Consider the following 15,615-nt stretch of genomic DNA (forward strand, 5'->3'; position numbering starts at 1 on the left):
TATTTTGATTCTTTGCTGGCAGTTGTCTGGGGAGGATTTGTAGGCCTGAGCTTTCCAGCACTTCTCTCCAGCAGCCCCCTGCCTGCAGAGCCCACCCTGCCAACCAGCCTTTCAGCCACGGGGCTGTGACAGACAGGCTCTGCCAGATGCTGTTGCCATGATTTCAGATATTCATGCTCACAGCTGTCCATCTCACAGTTCTGCTGGAAATTACTGTCAGCCTACAGCGATGAGAGAGAGGAGCATGTGTCTGTACTTGAGCCACCTCCATTCCCACCGCCTGCCCAGTTAAACTGCCCGTGAAAAGCCTTTGCCATGATCTTTGGGACTGTCCACGGGATTACAGTCTTCCACTGGAGGGGCAGGCGATAAGGCTGGGAGGTGGTGACATCCAAAAGGGTGGCAGCTTTGCACTTCAGTGTGTGTGGGCAAGAGCATAAACTACCTGCCCTAAGTAAACAGGAAAGAATGGAGCAAAGAAAGGTCAGCTACACTGCATGACGAGTTTTTAGATGAGAAAGTAGCATTTGAGTTCCCAGTGTCTTTTTAATGGCTTGCTGAAATATATTTTGCCTTCCCAGTAAAGTTGCTAAACTGTGAATATTTTATCCAAGCAATTAAAGGAAGTTTTTACTCTTACAAATTAGACATAGAATATTTAAATATAAGTGAGAGAGGGCACACTAGATATGATAATATCTGACAATGTGTTTCAAATTACAAGCAAAGTATGTGCATACATATATGAATACAGCTGTGGTTTCTCTTCAGCATTAGGTAATGTTCTTTTAATGAAAGAAAGGAGTGAAAGCTCCTGCTATTCTCTTCAAAGGAAGGGCATTTATATATTTTATATAGCACTCTTTATACTGCTGTGTTATGGTATGTAATGTATTGGAACTTCTCAGCCTGTGATAGACCCCCAAAGGGTAGACATGTAGGTCTAAGAGATGAAAAAAATCAAAGACATGATCTCTTGACAGAATTATATAACCTTCTCACACTGCCTCTGAACTTCATTGAATCCTCGAGGTGACAGAAAGTTGGCAGGCTAAGTAGAAGCAGCTGCTGGTGATGGCATGGCTGAGATCTATGAATCCATTCAGTGTGATCAATGGCTGAATGCTCAACAGCCCGAGCCATTGATCACCACACTGACCCCAGCTCCTGCTAAGTCCAGCAGGCTGCTGGGGAGGCTTTAAGAAGCAGGGAGTGGAAAATGGAAAGCAGGACATAAACAGCAAAGGGAGGAGAAAGACAAAGGCACGTGCCCTCATAAAAGCTATTCAGGAAATTGCAAAACTGAATCCTATGTGCATGGTACTTGCACATGGAAGTTTTACTTTAAGGTGCATACCTGAATAACTGCTGAGAAATTCTGTTCTCTACGTAGTCTGGGAAGCCTGCCTTCCATGGAATTTCAATACATGCCAGAGGTCTAGTTTCTCCATGCACCTTTGCCTGTCTCAGCTATAATATGCACATGAACCTAAGTTTTTATACCCTTTTCTTTAAAATGCTCTTTAAAATATTGCATGTAATAAATAAAATACCAATGTGCATTATATGCCAAATTTTGCCAAAGAAAGCAATCATGTAGAAAGGGTACAAGTGAATTTTACTAAACACATTCTACTCGTACTCAAAAATACTTTAACAATTGAATTGTTTCATGAAAGGAACTATTTCAGTGCAGTTGCATCATGAAAAATTACTTTGTTAGAATGGCAGAATAGATTTCCACACACTTTAAGTCTCATAGGATTTATGTAATTTTCTCAGTTCACTAATAAAAATATATTTTACAGCTTTTAACTGCAAAACTTGGAAAACTCAAATGGTCTGCAAAAGACCAGACTAGGTTCCTTCTATCTCATGCATCTTGGTGTAACTAAAGATGCTTCCAGTTAAACATTAGCAGTTTTTCTGCTACCCTTCATTGGGATAATGTATTTTTATTATAATACGGAATTTAAATGCACTGCAATTGCACAAATTTCATTGTTGATACAGTAAGTAATGCCAAAAGATAATTCAGTTCACTCCATCATAAATGGGAATAGAACCACTTTTTCCACTAAAGTAATCATACGTGAATGTGGATATACACAAGGGGCCTGATCCAGAAGTAAAAGTCCCAATACTAGAAATCTGGATTTAGTCCAAAGCGCAGATCTGTTGAGCAAAAACAGTGCATTTTACAATGATGCTTTTAAGCATGGAAGTGCCCTATAAAAACAGAAGTTTTTGAGGCTCGTGTTCAATTTAAGGTTAGATTTGTTTCATAGAGCTCTATTCTGAAGGAAAAATAGTTTCATATGTACAAATTGTTTAGTTTCATGTAGAAAAAAACTATATGAATCTCAGCTACTTGCATTTAATATTCATGAAGTGGTGAAAGTGCTGACCAAGCCTCTTTCTTGTCCAGGCACTAGTCAAGGCTAACCCAAGAGGTCTGTCAGTCTGACCTCAGTGCTGGGGAAGGTCATGGAGCAGATCATGTTTAGTGCCATCAGACAGCAGGTGCAGGACAATCAGGGGATCAGGCCCAGCCCATAGATTTATAAAAGGCAGGTCCTGCTTGACTGACCTGATCTTCTATGACAAGGTGACCTGCTCTGTGGATGAGAGAAAGGCTGTGAATGTTTTCTGCCTAGACTTCAGTAAAATCTTTTACAGTTTCCCACAATGTTCTCCTGAATAAACTGACTTTCCATGGTGTGGATGGATGTACTCTCCCACTGGGTAAAAAACTGCTTGGATGGTTGAGCCTAGAGGGGTGGTGAACAGATGTACACCCATTTGGTGGCTGGTCACTAGTGGCATTCCCCAAGGCTCAGTTCTGTTCAGTATCTTTACTGATGATCTGAACTTGAGGACTGAGGGCGCCCTCAGCCAGTTTGCAGCACCACCAAATTGTGTGGGAGTGTCAATCTGCTGGAGGGCAGGAAGGCTCTGCAGAGGGATCTGGATGGGCTGGATCCATGGGCTGAGGCCAACAGTGTGTGGGTCAACAAGGCTCAGTGCTGGGTCCTGCATTTGGGTCACAACAACCCTAGACAACACAACAGTCTTAGGGCAGAGTGGCTGAAGAGCTGCACAGTGGAGAAGGACCTGGGGATGCTGGTTGACAGCAGCTGAACATGAACATGAGCCAGCTGTGCCCAGGTGGCCAAGAAGGCCAATGGCCTCCTGGCCTGGATCAGCAATGGTGTGACCAGGGCAGTGATTGTCCCCCTGTGCTCAGCACTGGTGAGGTCACATCTTGAGTGCTGTGTCCAGTTCTGGGCCCTCAGTTCAGGAAAGACATTGAGGGGCTGCTGCTCAGACATAGAGAAGGACTGTGGAGCTGGAACAGAAGTCTCATGAGAAGTGGCTGAGGGATATGGGGATGTTTAGCCTGGAGAAAAGGAGGCTCAGGGGTGACCTGACCATGCTACAACTACCTGAAAGGTGGTAGTAGATGTGGGCAGGTCAGGGTCTTCTGGAACAGGCTTCCTGAGGAAGTGGCTGAGTCACCATCCCTGGAGGTAGATAAAAAAGCATGTAGCTTTGGTACTTGGGAACATGGTTTAGCGATGGACTTGGCAGCAGGAGGGGAATGGTTTGACTCAATGATCTTGAGGGTCTTTTCCAATGTCAACATTATATGATTCTATAATACAAATTAGATTATAAGACAGCATTTGGAGTCAAAATGCTCAAAGCAGAAAAGAAGATTAATCTTTATTTTCACCAGGAGAAAGCCACATCCTATTTGTTGTGTTATTCTGATGCATGTGCTAATAGTTTTTTTTAATTTTCACATATTTCATTATATAGCAGTTGGACTATAAATATAGCTGTTATTAAGATATAGTTTCCAAGTATAAAGAATCAGAGGAAGACATGCTTTCTTTTGTCCTGGTGGAAATTGAGAGTACTTCCAGTGGTACCATTGGGATTACAGTACTGTAAAAATGAGACAGAATTACGTTCCTAATCTTCCTTCCTACCATGGCTTAATATCCTTGTCTCTATGTCCAAATGCTCTTTCATTTTTGAGCACTTCTAAGTCAACAAAGATGCATTGTCATGGTGCTAACTTTTGTATAACACTGTCATGAAAATAACTGAATTAACTAGTTGGAGTACAGTTCCTTATTTCATTATGTGACTGTGACATTGAACCATGTCATTTCTCTTTCTCAGTGCATAACACCTAATAATTTACACAGCAAATCCTTTCACTGTGGAGATACATTTCTTTAAGGCTTGGAGGAAGATTGAAATAACAGTTTTACTCACAAAGATAAATAATTATTCAGTTTGATCACCTTCATCTCTAATGAGTGCATCCCTTTGCACCTGCATAAAATGTGATTTTCAAATCCAAATTTAGTATACATTTAATACATGCTACTACTACTACTATAGTTGTTTAGGATTCTGTTTTTGATCCCAGTATGCAGACCTTTGGCTGTGTCAATTCTGCACATCTTAGGTATCTTTTATAGGATCTCATTTTATCCTCCGCTACAAAAAAACTCCTCTCTTGCATTTATCTTTAGAACTACCAGGACAATTTTTTTACAAACATTCTCAAAGTTGATCTCACATACTGCACTGATTCCAGATGTCAGGAGATGTGCTTATCAAGAAATCTACCTGCTATCACATTTCTGACCTGGGTAGATATCTCTCTTACTCTTTCTGGGCTCTTCTGTTATGTATTCCCTCCATCCATCTGCATTCAGTCCTGAAGCTTAATGAGTTTTACAGAAATTTTCTTCATTTTTATCTTACAGGCAGAAAAAATATTCATGTGGTTTTGCTAGAAATTCACACCACCTAAATGATTTTTTTTAATTGCATTTCCTGCAGCAGAAATGAAAGCAAAGTCAGTTGGCCCAGAGAAACTCCAGGACACTCACAGCTGGATAAATTCCTGCTGTTCACTTCTGTCTTGCCTGTAGGCATTTTTTAACAGTTTTCAGTTAACATGCACTTTTACCTCTTGTTTAATTTTAATTTGTCTTACAACATAATAATACCTTTGGGAGTTTTAGTGCTGCAGTAAGAGCATACATAAATTCTGTGTATACATGTACATATGTCTGTGTGTGTGCATAACATACACAAAACTGAGCCCTGTAGTAGTTCTAGCTTGGTTAAGCTTTTAAAAAAAATAATATGGTCACTCGCATAAACATTGATTAGGACTTATAGAAAGGGTGTTTAAACTCAAGTAGAGTTGAAACTAAGTGACTAGAGAAGTGAGCAGAAACTGCTGCAAGCAATATTCCAAGAGTCTTTACCCCAAGGAGAGGAAGGAGAATTTGTTGAGCACCTGGAAGGGGCAATTAAAAAAATAAAAGTCTTCAGAGTTTTACTCAGCATTTGAATTTTCCTGTCACCCTACCCTGTCTCTCTGTCGCACAAATTCCTCCCTTTCACAACTGTTTGAGAAATGGACCTGCAGCAGCCACAGGTGCCCCACTCCATGTCCACTTCTGGAAGACAAGATTTTCAGGCTGCAAAGAGCCAGGGTCAAGAAAAACAGGCACTTCTCCTAAGAAAATGTTTGATTTGGTTGACTAGGAAGATAATCTGTGATGAATACCTGGATCACAGCAGCTCTTGGAGAAGTGGGAGGGACAACTGCTGGGCAGTGGGAGGATGCCAGGAGCTCTGCTTGTGCTGGAGGGAAATACGGGAGTTTTCCAATTATAAAGAATGTAGTTTATTATACTCAGAATGAGGGAGAGGGTGGGGTTGGGTTAAAACAGACTAAAGAAAAATCTACTTAGAGAAGGAATGAAAGGGGAGGGGGGGGAAGGAAACAAACTATTACTGAAAAGTAGAGGCGAACCATAGCAAAAATTTGTAAACTGCTGATAAGAAACGTAGTGAAAACTGTGTGTCCCCTACAGAACTCCATGACATGCCTTAGTTTAGAGATTATGTTGCATTAAACTCTACTGTACCTTATGGAAATCACACCCTCACCCAAAACTGTTTTGAAAATGTTTTACTTTTGATTATTTCACATAAAGACAAACAGGTAAGGGACTTAATAAAGTTTAAAGTACTTTAGCAAGTCTGCTTTTTGTACAGGTAACTTATTCCTAATATTTGTTTGGTGCGCCTTTTGTACAATCCTAGACAAGAATCAAAAGGATAGGGAAATATGTTCCAAAACTGGAATTTTTACACATTTATGGCAAAATCACACAAAGTCCAAAAAATGTCCCTTAATGACATGACACTGTTCTGTGAGGGTTTTTTGCAAAATCTTTATCCTAGTTCCAGCCAGAACAGGGTTAATTCTTTGCAGTAGCCAGGAAGGCAGTGGCCAGGACAAGGATTCCATGCCACCTCACATCATTGCCAGGGGTTTGGGAAAAGGAATCTCTTTTCCAGAAGGAAGGGAAGGGCTTGCAGGGTGGCTTCCAGAGTGGTGTGGCTGCAAACATTTTGTAATCTTTACTTTTTTGTAAATATCAAAATTTTTGGGATTAAAGTTTTGGGGTTTTATTTTAATTTTTTTTAATATTCCAATACAAATTCAAAATCTGAATTTTAAAAGATTTCTGCATCCCATATGTCACAGTGTTGTCTGTTACATATTGTGTATAGTTATATATAAAGCTTATCTTAGATATACAAAGTTGCGAGGAGATACTTACCTTAAACTATTGAGAGAATCCTGTAAACTGAAATTATTTTTATACACAAAGTTAGACCTATAAATTTCAAAGATTTATATATGTATGTATGCAGAAATACTGATATGAAAAAGCATTGTAGATTCTGTAACTTCCAGCTTTTTCTTCAGAATCCTGAAAAAAAAACAACTTCAATGGTTGATCGGGAGGCAGTGCTCTCGTATGACATAGGCCTGCAAACATTAGGCTTTGGTACCTGAGCTGGTACCCAGATCCATAATAAACATCCCATATATCACGAACTTACATTTTCCTGTATTTTCCTAATAAATTAGCCCTCTATGTTTTTTGGTATTTTGAGTTATGAAGCCTCTAAAAAAGCTGCTATGGCTCAGATGGAGATAAACTGTAGAAAGTGACTTCATGTCGCATGGTCAGAGAGGTTGTTCAGATTTTGTTATCACTGACAAGATGTGGAGTGGTTCTGACTGACTCCATTATACCTCTCTGGAACAAAATGGTCCAAGACAACTCTGTACTTAGCAAGGGTTTCCAAAAATCTTCAGGACAGCAGTAACCTGAGACCTTATTAAAAAGTGAGCTGTGATAGTTGCTTACATGCAAACAGATAAACAGCTGTGAAAAATACATGTAGAACAAAAAGTAGTGTAAAATATTTTCTTTAATACAAAAAAGCAAAATTGACTATCTAGACAATCTTCAAAATAGGCAGAACTATGTTTTAATGCTTTATGCCTATCTCTATTTCCTAAATGTTTGACTATAATCTAAACAAATTCAATCCTTCTAATGCATTTCTATGTTTTTCACAATGGACACTAAGGCAGCATTAGGAACTTATCTCTGTTCGCCCTTTACCTTGATGGTGACATGTTTGCAAACCAGACGATATTCTGTGTCAGAAATATCAAGATTTCCCATAACCTGAATTTAGTAATCCCCATGTACTTTTAGCTTCCTGACTCTTTTTACTGTCTGCATTTCAATAAGGAGTCCCTACTATCTGCTCATCACTTCTAATTACTTTTATTTTAGCCTGTGTTCCTGGTTTCTGGGCCAAGAACTTTAAAGAACTATGATGTACTCTGACGAAGCATTTAATCAGGGCTGAGTAATCCAACAAAAAGCTTTTCAGGGCAGGGTGGAATATGGGAGGAACCATATTGTCTGCCCAATTATTATGTTTCCTGTTGTCAGCCCTGAAAGAGTTCCTGCAGGGACCAGAAGACCTGCCCATTGCTTGATGGGAAGAGTTCCCGAGTAAGCAGAAGCCTTGTGAAAAGGGAGTGGTGGCAGAAGACAACATAAAAGCAGTAAAGTAGGGAAGAAACAGTGAAAGGGAAGCACATGCACTTTCCAGCTCCTAAAGCTTTTGTCATTGGAGTGCAAAACTCTCTAGAAATATTTGTGGCTGTGGGTGAGGGGCAGAGGAAACCTAACCATTAATTCCTATGAGGTGTTATCAGATGCATCAGGGTTTGGCTATAAATTTGACTACATTGCTGTGGTGCACAGAGAAATGAGTGAAGAAATATCTGATTAAAGTGTACATTGCTGCTCAGGCAACTGAATGTTGCCATAGCAATTGAGATGAAATGTGCAAAGAAGTGAGATAATTAAATCTAACCCCTTTAGTAGTTTTGATAGTCAATGCACTGCCAATAGGAAAAGTTATCTACAGTGTTAAAGATAAAACATACTCCTTGTGGAAGTTCTCCTTGCTGGATATGTTGTTGCTCTCTTTTTAAATACTTTGCTTCAGGTAGCTAATTTGAATGTTCCCTTTAATAATCAAATACAGTTTTGACCTTGGTCAAAAGCCTAGGACTTTTGCTGATTTACTGTATTGTGGGAAGCGTGTACACAGCAAATCCAGAAAGTTTTATTCACCCTTCCTCTGTGTGCAGTACAGTAAAGCCCAGGCTGTCACCTTAAAGCTTACAGTTCAATAATATCTAGAACGTGCTGCCCTCTTCAGGAGCCCGTGATCAGAAATGGGCAATTTTGTTTAGTGCTCCAGAAACTGGAGTGAGCACACAGGAACTACAGGGCTGATTTTTTTTTCTTTTTTGACATCTGTAATGCCAATACCAGAGGCACTGAAAACAGTTATAACCCAAACAGACAAATCTGATCTTTCAGATGGGAGATCAAAGACATGTTGGCATTTCTTTAAATCTGAGAGCTGGGTGATCATACACATACCCAGACAGTTATTTATTTCAGCCAGTGAAAACAAAATCCAGGAGAACCATTGACTCACTTCTTCTAAACTAATAATTCTGTATTCTGTATAGCAGCAGATAACCTATTAATCAAAATTGTTTGTGTCCAAAGAGTTCATATATTAGCCATCACACTAAACTTACTTTCAGCTACTCTGCTCATCTGAAAACATCTAAGTATTTAAGCCGTGATTTAGGAGAACATTAATACATATACTTAACTCTAAGCACAAACATTGCTGCAATGCCTTCAGAGGACACTCATGTGAAAGTATTGAACAACTCCTGTATCAGCCTGGTTGACTGCATACCTGGCTGATAGGTGGGGACAAGCCCACAGTTTTCAGTTCATATCTTACAACACTGTAAATCACATTTTAGAATCTTAATAATTAAGCAGGTAAGAACTAGAGACAAAATCTTTTGCGAATATAATTCCTTTTGAAGTCAATGTGAGCTTTTGTTCATTTATAAGGTAGTGACATTTTATTGGTTTACAAATAGCTTTGGAAAAAAAAAATCACAGCTTTGTGGCAAGGGGACTCAAAAGCTGTGTGGAGGAAAGGGAACTATTACTTTGCTGAAATGAATGGACTTTTTTTCGTGAGAGTCCCAGACAGGCAGTTGATAAATGTGTACCTCACTCAAACAGCATGTTTGCAAACTCAGAGGGCTGAAGAGCAGAGATCTCTGGGAAGCACACAGAGGCCAGTGCTTTGTGAGAACTTGGCTCCACTGAAACAGATGTTCAAAGGATTAGTTTTGAGCTTACCTGAAATGTTGTTTGTTTGGCTGAGAGGGATCCTGTTTTCCTGTGTTTTGTAAAGGGAGCACAAGAAATAGCCCGTGCTACATCTGATGTGAGGCATTTTGAAGAAGGTATAGCCCATGAAGAATGGAGCAAAAGTGGCATTTTACCCCACCTCTGTAGATGCTGGGATTCAGGGCTACTGCAGGCCACAGAATCCTCATGTGAAATAGAGCAGCCCTCAAGGATTGCTCTAATTTACACGAGCTTTAGCCAGGCTCCCTATTTCTTGTGCTGCATGCAACCTAGATTAAGTCTGAATTTCTGCAGCACTGCACACCCTGGAAACTCCCTTTTTTGCCCAAGGTAAACTCCTTGAATGGAAATAAGTACTTTACTGTAGTGTGGAATTATTCTCTATCTGGAGTCTCCCTTACCTTTACATACCTATATTCATCCAGTGGCACATGTGATCATGATGAGAACCTGGAATTGATCTATCATTTATCTGAGTTTTTACTTTTCCTCTTTAAAGAGGAAATAGTCCTATGTAGACCTCAATTTTTTTTTTTTTTTTTTTTTTTTGTAAGTAGCTTGTGACTGCATCTCTTGGCTCTAGTAATATTTTCTCAACATAATATTTAATTAAATGCCTTAATTCTCTCCCTGGCATGTTTGCTTAAAGATTTAGTTTTCTCAAACAGTGAAAACAGTTAAGCATAATAAGTGGTTTGTAAGTGTTCTTCCTCCTTTGGAACAAAACTGTTTTATCACAGAAAACTATATATGAGGCAGATTCTGTACCATTTCAGCAGGAGTAAAATTGTATTCTGTGTGAGAAATGATCACAGAATTTAGCCTATTATCCTGAAAACTTTTTATTCTCAAAGTGCACAATTGGCATAGCACATGAAATCACAGAGAAGTCTCTGTGTAGGCACTGAGTGAAAGTGATCACTCCCTCTCCGTTCAGCCTTTAGTGCAGGGAATGGTAGCAGTGATTCATTTCTTTCTAAAGAAAACAGAATAGCCATGATGTCAGGTGTAAAACAGACTGAAAGGGATCATAGAAAAGAAGGAAGTGAAGAGAGTTAACTAGTATCCATTCTTCCATTTTCACACCACAGTTAAAGCGTGCTGAAGAGGTGTGGGGTGTACTCAGTACTTCCTCAGGACCCCAGTCTGACCATTGCAAACTTAGAACTCGTGAGCAATATTACTCTGAAGCAAAATCTAAAGGTTGATTAATCGTTTTAACAGTAATGGAATTTTTTTAATACTAATACAAATGCCTCAATGAGTTAGGAAGAAAGCCTTTAACATGTCATTGATAATTGTCTCTTCTGATCATAACCCTTTATGTTCATGTTTTCTCCCACTCCAGAGCAGAGAGACAGCAAGCTCGTGGTTTTATTTTTTAAAATACAGTCACAAATTGGATGCCAAGATCCTATGTCTGTGTTTTGTGAGCACTAGGCAGATAAATTCCAGCTGGCATGCAGATATGCACAATAACTTGTGCTTTTTTCTAATCCAGTACCTGCTAAGTATATGTAATACATATTTGGAACTGCATTAAACTATTGATCTATGATTTGAACATGTATTTTCTTTTTTTGTTTTGATGCTGATGCACTGTTTGGCAGTTAGAATCCCTGCAGATAAGAATATAATAACTAATAGCACTTTCTTCGCTTTCTAGGGTCTTTATGGCAGAATGATGAATTCCATCTTTTCCAGAATGGTAAGCAAAAAGATTTTTCTGATTCTGATAACACAGAACAGAAGGTAAATTCTTGTGAGAAAGGATTGCCAAATTGCTTGAGAAATATCTGTTCTGTACAATTTCGTAATTATATGGCTTATACAGCTGAAAATATTTGAATATTCAAATCCTGTAAGCTACCTAGAAAAGATTTGCAGAACATTATGTTAATTATTCAAAAGAAAATATGGGAGGATTTAACATCCTTGTTAGAAATGCTGATGACCACAGAATGCTCAACTATTTATTTTTAATAACAACTATTTATAATGTATAAATTCCCTTAAACATAACTATCTCTCCCCTTTAGGCTGAAAAGGGGTGACTTTCATAGTGTGTTACTATTTGAACTGTATAAAATTGGTCTTTATTTATGTTTCACTAGAGCTTTGCTGTATGTGTGAATTTAAAAATATGTAATTTACAAACATAGACATCACTTCTGCATGCTATCATGTTGTTTTAAAAACATGGTTTCATCTTTCATTCTGTTTTTTTATGGCAAAAAGGCAGTATTTATTTCACCCCTTGATCATAACATCTTTACAATCAAATAAAAAGAAAAATTCATCACACTGTATGTGTAAAGGTCATCCTAAAATAACACTTCTGAACAAACTACTGAATCCTATGAGTATATTGTTAAGGAGAAATGTTTTCCATCATGTCTTGGGCATTCACTTTACAAAAAATATCCTTTCCCACTACATAAAAATGTAGTCTGAAATCAACATAAAACCATCATGAAGTGAAACTACTGTGGAAGCTAAAGTGGAAAGAAATATTACTTGAAAAATATCTCATTGGAGCACAAGTTCTGACTTAAAATGGGCTTCTTAGTGTCATGCTTGAAAGATCTTCCATTCTATCCCCAAAAAAACCGCAAGGCTCCTTAAAAAAAAGGTGCTTGTTCACAAAATTTAATGCATCAGAGCTTAAAACAATGATTTAAAATATGCGGGATTGATTTTTTGTTGTATGTGATAGGAACAGTATCAAAATTGCTGGCGTTCAAGAAAACCAGTATCAAAACACAGGTTTTGTGATAACCTGTAAGAATTATTTCTGATCTATGTGGAGGGTTAGCTGTTCTTTGAAACCTTTTTCTAGGAAAGTAAAACCTGCAGGTGAAGCTGTTTTGATGCACTTGGGTTTGACCTGTAGCTCTACCCCTCTGATAACAGCAGTGAGGTCTGCTTTGGCAAGGTTTGTAATGCAGATTTACCTGCCTGCTAAGAGAGAAAGAATGGGGTATTTCAGAACAATCATGCCTGCAGATCCTTCAGGGGCATATCTTTGATTAAAGAAAGGGAAAAAGTCATGTTAAACCAGGGGTGAGGGGGATGTAAAAAAGAAATAATAAAAGAACAGTCCAAACAAGCATGAGAACTACATTTAACCTCTTTCATCCACAAACAGAAAAATGTTCAAGAAGAACTCGAGAGTCATTTTTAATCTAAAAGATTAACTATGTGACAGTTAAGTATGTTTGGGATTAAACCATCAAAGGGCCTGCCTCTTTTGTGTATATTTGCCTATTAGCAGTGGGCCCTTGGCACAAGGATTGTACGTAGGTTGCAGCCGCAGACACTTGCACTGCATACACCCTTCTCTGCAATGTTCATTAGACAAAAATATTGTCAAAGGTAAGTGTTTACCAGCAGCTTTAGTCCACTTAAAACCATTTTAGCCTGAGGCTGACTTTGTGAAGAAGGCTTGGGGGAAGGGAAGAAAAACAATACAGCATTTCATTTTTTCATTAAAACAAATGTTCTCAGCCAGTATCCTGATCGAAATTATTTTTTTATTATTATTATTTTGAGGCCAAATGTGTGATTTACACTACTAGTGAAGCAGATAGGACAAAAGCTTGGACTTTAAGGGTTACTTCAATAATGACAGTAATAGATTACTTGGCTTGAAATAATTTTTATACATAGAGCCATGTATATCTCAATGAATTTTCTCTGACCTGCTTAGGAGTCCAGGGTTACTCTGTTGATTATGGATTTCCTTTATGTAAATATTATTTTAAATATAAATATATTTTCAAGTTGGGTATCTTTTGTTTAAGGAATGGGAAACAGCTTCATCACATCCTTTCAACACGGCAAGGCTTTCTCTAATCTTAAAACCAAGATAAATAGCACAGAATAAAATAAATTGTTGAATATATAATTAATATCACTTTAAGAAAATACATGTACCTTCTCATTTCTAGCTCTACCTCTGCTTAATGTATAAAGATTAAATGCACATTACTATGAGCATCTAGATTTTAATCTAAAAAAGAACCTTTTTCTATATATGTTAATAAATTATCTGTTACCTCAAGTTATTCCTAAATATGTGCCATTTTGTGGTAGCATTTCATCAAATATATAAACAATTTGTCATAAATTTTTAATTCCACAAGTTTTAATATATGGAAAAGTCATGTCAGAATAACTGAGAACATAAAAGACCCACTAACACACAGAAGACAGCTGCAGCTAAAAAGTGAAGAAGACAAAAACTAGTTCTCACTTTCTTCTCAATTAAAACTCTGCAATTACTCTTTGAGATTATAGATCTCTATTGGGATTCTGGTTATACAGAACTTTTTGGTTCATTTCACAGGAATAATATTCATCTTAATTAGCAAAAACAATTGATGGGCTTTTCTCTTTTTTACAAGAGGGAGTTCACTCGGTGTACTGATTACGAGTAGTAGATTATCCTGATAAATGAAAAGTTCTTGTCTTTCTGAACAGCAGCTGAATATGTTAGCTGTCTTCAGCCTTGTAGCTTCTTTGTTAGACATCACCTTGTTGAGACAGAATGACTTACTTGGTAAGTGGTTGACCTGATTTTTTGTCTGGCACCCTAACATTGCTGGGCATTATGCCAAGATGGATTCTGCAGCTATTTATGACTACATTCAAGGTTCAACTATGCAAATCACAACTATTAGCCAAAAAGCAGAGCAGATTTGTTTTTTAAATATTTCCATAGCTCACAAGGTCAAAGCATTTGTTTTCACAAATTTAAAATATAGTTTTGTAAGTAATGATCAGTAATGTTTAAAGAGATTGTCACCTTTAACATTTTATTTAGACTGATTTATACAGTACATAAACATTTTTCCTCATGTGCTATGAAATACTTGTATGGAGCACAGGAAGAAGAGACGTGAACTAAAGTGAAAAAAAATGTTTCTTACTTTATCTGTCTGTGACCAGCTTAGCCACACCACACAGAATGCCAGTAAAGTAAAAGGAAGATGGACTGTGACAAAACATCTTTGGAGAGTGAGGCCATCCTGATGCAGCTGCCTGTGGGAAAGGCATAGAAGGGTGAGGACCAAGAGCCTGCCCTGCCCACAGTGTGGGCACACCTACATTGCTGCACCTGCTTGCTGGGCCTGAAATCAGGCCTGAGTCCCACACAAGTCCCTAGGCAGGATGTAGTCACAATTATTCTTGCCTGACATTTACAGGACCTAATTCCATCCAGCGTCTCTCTGGTGGAATCTGCTCTCAGGCAAGTACAGGACACAGTGGCCCCACAGATCTGTTCTTGCATCACATGCTGAAATGGTGGTGGTGGTTTGCTGGACTTCAGCTTAGAGATTTCTGTGAGGTTTGGTGTCCTCCTGCCATTCCCATGACATTCAACCCCCACCAAGACTGAAAAGTGAAAGTTGTGTAATTTCAAAAGGAGGTAATGCTACAGAAGTTCTTTGGGATAGGTTTGCCGTTTGCTCTGTGTGCTCTCCATTGTCCATCCTGATTTGAATCCTTTTGTAGTCATTGCTAGCATCCTGCAGAGTAGCTGTTGTTTTGTCTCAGTTCTACGAAGTAATAATGAAAACTTATTTACAGAACTAGCAATGGTATATATTATGCAGTAAGAATTGCGTCTACAGAAAATTGAAATGTGATTTAAACACATATAAAAATGATTACTCGTAAGCAGAAATTGAAAAGAGGTTATGTGCACAAGTTGTTGCAAGATGGATTTTAAAAGGACATTCATCTCTACCATATCCTAATTTCCTGACAAACCTGACAAAAGTACTAATAAACCTTACACATGTATCCACAAACGTATCTATTAAAAATACTCAATTACAAAATAATAATTCCATTCATCCAACACCTAAAGATTTTTCAACAATATAATACAAACAGGCAATAGATAATAAATTATATAGAATATAGAGGCGTG

The sequence above is a fragment of the Sylvia atricapilla genome, chromosome 9 (genome assembly GCF_009819655.1).
Source record: "Sylvia atricapilla isolate bSylAtr1 chromosome 9, bSylAtr1.pri, whole genome shotgun sequence".
In the NCBI taxonomy this organism is placed as follows: Eukaryota; Metazoa; Chordata; class Aves; order Passeriformes; family Sylviidae; genus Sylvia; species Sylvia atricapilla.